The sequence below is a fragment of the Corvus hawaiiensis genome, chromosome 1 (genome assembly GCF_020740725.1).
Source record: "Corvus hawaiiensis isolate bCorHaw1 chromosome 1, bCorHaw1.pri.cur, whole genome shotgun sequence".
Taxonomy (NCBI): domain Eukaryota; kingdom Metazoa; phylum Chordata; class Aves; order Passeriformes; family Corvidae; genus Corvus; species Corvus hawaiiensis.
In genome coordinates, this window is record NC_063213.1 from 46,914,598 (window position 1) to 46,918,924 (window position 4,327).

At 47.8% G+C, this 4,327-nt stretch overlaps 1 long non-coding RNA gene across 1 annotated transcript; it reads right to left on the reverse strand.

Annotated features, from left to right (window-relative positions):
- Nucleotides 1–912: 912 nt before the first annotated feature.
- LOC125335182 lies at nucleotides 913–3,535 on the reverse strand. Its single transcript, XR_007207369.1, has 2 exons — nucleotides 3,455–3,535; nucleotides 913–2,728 (listed from the first exon to the last, which is right to left on the reverse strand). It is a non-coding gene; the product is annotated as an uncharacterized LOC125335182 (long non-coding RNA).
- Nucleotides 3,536–4,327: the final 792 nt, after the last annotated feature.

Genomic DNA, 4,327 nt, shown 5'->3' on the forward strand with positions numbered 1-4,327 from the left:
CAGCAGTCCTTATGCCACTAAAAACACCTAAGAGAAGAAAAAAATCTGTTACTTAACTGTTACTACAGTGTGCTTTAAATGAGCTCTTTTTTTTTCCCCCCCGTGTCTGGAAAGCACACTTTCTGCATTTGCTTTACTTTAAAGTAGGCTTCAGTTTGTGCTTGGTATAGGGAAAATTGATCTTCTGACGTAGCCATGAATTATCCCTGATATTTTTGACTTATGTCTACAGGCTGAATGTTTCTGGCATGCAAGAGCTCTGCTATTTCTGCCTCTGTTTCTGTTACTGTTTCCACACAATGCTTCGTATTTCTAAAAGTCTTTCCACAGTGACTCTTGGAGCATTGAAGACAAGGTTCTTAACCTGCTTCAGTAAGGCAAACTCTGAGTTACTACCTACAGACCTGTAAACTGAGAGAGGGTCACACACCTAGTCAGTCCCCAGGGTCAGAAACAGAAACCAGGAATTACACTCTGCTATCCTGCCCTCATCACCAGGGAGTACAGCCTCAGGTGTAAACCATTTTTGAATCTCTGTTGCAAAAATTTTCACTTAAGGACTCCCCACGTAGTTAACTGCTTCACTCTTTCTTTCTGTGAGCAGCTACCTATTTAACATATTGGGATTAAATAAATAAGTGTGGAAGAAAAAATCTGTTTCTCTAACATACATAAAATGTACATCATCTGCAAAATATGTTGAGTAGCTTTTGTGCAAATCACAATAACTGTAACATGAGAAAAATAGATCTAATCAGATTTCATGCTTATTCATTCTTTGGCATTGCATGAAGCACAATGATTCCTTTAGGCATAATCCAATGCCTGTCAGTCTTTGGGAATACTCCCACCTATTTTATTGTGGAACAGATCTTGATTTAAGAGACGCAAAAAGGAAAATACATATAAGCGTTGGCAAAATTAAAAGTGGTTTATTCAGACAGATATCAGTCCCAGATGAAGTGAAGTAAGCGATGATGAGTAACTCCATGATAAAGGATTATGAAAAAGCCTGCACTGGGAAACACTATTTCCAACAATGTAAATCTAGTCTTGTTTTACACCCTGGTGTATTTCTATCCCTTATATATGCCTGTATTACCAGTTCTTTGGGCTTTTTTTATTATCCATACAGCTACATAATCCTTTTAAAACTCCTACTAAGCTATTTGGATCCATAGAATTTTCTGCCATTGTGTTTCAGACATCTTGATGAACTATATCTCAAAAGTAATTTAGAAAATTAAGCCAAACCAGGATTTAAAACACAATAAAATAAGCTGACACCAATTGTTCAGTGACTGAGATTTTTTTTTTTTTTTTTTTTTTTTTTTTTTTTTTTTTTTTTTTGCGTTGGCCCGATCCTATATCTTTATCCATCAAAACTTCTTTTGCAGTTCAGGTAAATTAAATTCCAGGTCCTTAATAGCAAATAAATCTGTCAATATCACAGATCCCCAGCTAGAGGGAAATGTTCCTACCTACATCAATTTAAGTCGGGTAAAGAACCAAGCTGATGCAGTTGTGTCACCTTCTCCTGCTGTGCTCCTCCTCCACAGGAATCTGTAATAATCTATATGAATAACCAGCAATTTATTTTCATATTTTTAAGTACTTCTAAATGACAGGAAGACTTTGTCTAGAAGAATACACAGTTAAACTAGAAATTAGCCTTGTCATGTGGGTTTGGTACAAAATTCCGTTAGCTTTCACCTCTGTGTTCAGTGGTTTACCGTGCCATTTTTGTCAGCAATAACACAGCAAACATGCACAATTCGCCTATTAAGTTATGTGAGCAGCAGAAATGCTGGAATACAGTATACAAAAATTTTAACAATGTAGAAAAAAAACCTGAAACAAACAAAAAACCCCCAAACAAACCCAAAACGTCCAAACAAAGGCATTTGACATATTTTGAAGTAACTTAAGCACATATATTTAATATAAAAATAACTCCCTCGAAGGCATGCTGTCAAGCACAGAAAAATATGCGTTGCAGACTTGCTCTTTTCCCTCTCAGGCACTGCGGGAACTTCATACATTAATTATTCTAACACAGCGAACTTCAGAATGAGCAGGTTTTCAATACCACATCCTACAGCTGCGTTCTGGGCGTACTTCGAATTTTCTACCCAAGTCTGCTCCCTGAAAATGAGCTACACTCGGTATCTCGTGTAGCTTCCCTGATTGTTCATTATGACATTTATCTTTCTTTACACGGATTTTTCAGTCTGCATTTGCTTGATCCTTAAGCAGGGATTTTGTCTCTAGTTTTGCAGAAGTTATGAACAATTGATCCTAGAAGTCCTGATAAATAGCAAGCATGACTCCATTACCGCTTGCAGGATCAGAGCCCAGTTGTCTCCCTGCTTGACGCCACAGTTCTCAGGCTCTCAATTAACGAAATACACGGTACGATTTAATAGTTTGTGTTTAGAACAAATATTGCAAAAAGCCTTCACGGACAGAGAATTATACATTACAAACCACCCTCGTACAAACTACAACGTGCTGTGTTGAGAACTGTTTGCTGCCGTTCTGAGAGACTTCGGCATCATTTATGCATTTGCTGGGCCAGCTCTGAAGCGAGTTCTGAAGGCACATTTACACCCACAAATTATGCTATATTATTCCCGCGAAGTGTTTATGTCAGTTGTCAATTCGTGCGTATTCAAGAAACACAGCGAAGAACAGCTTGTACAGTACCGTGTCAATTGTGAGGAACAATCTGAAAAAAAAAAAAAAGAAAAAGCTAATAACGGTGAAGAAGGATTATTCACGAATATATATATATAAGTAAGCTTTCAGATGTGCTTTAGTCTTAAGTTGTTAGCTACAAATAAGCCCTTTAAAGCGGTGCCTTCAAGACCACACTGACCACCAGGAGATTTTTGTTCTGAAAGCGACTTTAACGAAAAGGCTGAAATGACCGCTCGAGGAAAGACGATCACTTAAATCGCTACAAATGATCATGGAGAGGTGAAGCTCGGGCACTTAAAAAAGCACGAAGCTGCCTAGAGCGAATAGTTCCAATGCTATTTGCTTCTTTTAAAAACCGCATCGGGGAGGCTGGCGGAAGGTTTGAATTGGCGCTCAGACATTCGGTGTCTCGCAGGCACCGTTCCATTAGCGGAACGTTTTCAATTAACCTCGTAGGCGCCGTTTACACTTTTTCACCGTGACACACGAAGTGATGGATACCAAGAGGGGCGAACAGCCCCACCCTCGCTGCGGCACCCGCGTGTCAGACTCAGCCCCTCCTGGCTTGGCCTGAGCGCTCCTCTCGGCTGCCTCGACCAGCTCTCCCCGCTCACACCGCCTTCCCCCGGGCTGACACCCGCTCATCGCCCCGCGCTCGCGGCTGCTCATTAGCCGCAAACGGGCGGAGCTGGGACCGCCCCTCCCCCCGCCCCCAGGGGTTTCTTTCCTTCCCCCTCCCCTTTTTATCACGCACCCCAGCGGCGGCGGGGCAACACCGGCCTCCTCCGCTCCTTTTCCGCCGGAGCGAAAGCAGCCGGCTGGGGCGCAGCGGGGCTCCACAGCGCCCGTGCTCGGGGGAAGGCGGGCACACGGCGCCAGAGGGGCGGTCCCCGCTCTCCCGGGGCGGGCGGAGGCGGCGGGCACGGCCGGGAGGGGCCGGGAGGGGCCGGGAGGAGCGCGGGGCCCGCCCCGCCCCGATCTCCGCCCGCCCGGCGTCACGCGCACCGCCCACGCCGCCGGCCAATCGCGGGCCGCCCCCGCCCCCCCCGGCAGGGGCCGCCCAGCGCCGGCGCTCCGCGTCCAATCCGCGGCCGCGGGGCGCGCACCGCCCCCTGCGTATTTGCATCCAGCATTTCTATTGGCTGGACGGCACGCGAGGGGGGCGTGCCTTGCGGGGGCGGGGAGGAAGGGGCGCACGCCCCAGAGAAACCCGAGCCGGCGGCCGCCCTCATTGCAGGAGGGCACGGAGACGTCACGCCCCGGGCGGTGCTATTCAAAGCAGGGCCCGTCTCCGCCTCCCGCCCACCGCGCGCACCGCCCAGGGCGGCCCCGGGGCGTTGATTTGCATAGAGGCCCCACCGCATTGCATATGCATGAGGGGCGGGCGCGGGCGCGGGGCGGGCGCGGGGCGGGTCCCGCCGGGGTTTGTGGCGTCCCGGCCCCTCCGGCTCCCCGGGCCCTTCCGCCCCGCCGCGCTAATTGGTGCGATGTGTGGTCCCGGCTCCCCGCTCTCTCTGCTTTCACCTCGGCGCTGTAACCCAAGCCCGCTGCCTCGCCGTTTTAATAATGCTGAAACCTGGCCCAGATGGGAACCATTAGCGGCCCCAGCCCCTCTTGCTGATCTTTA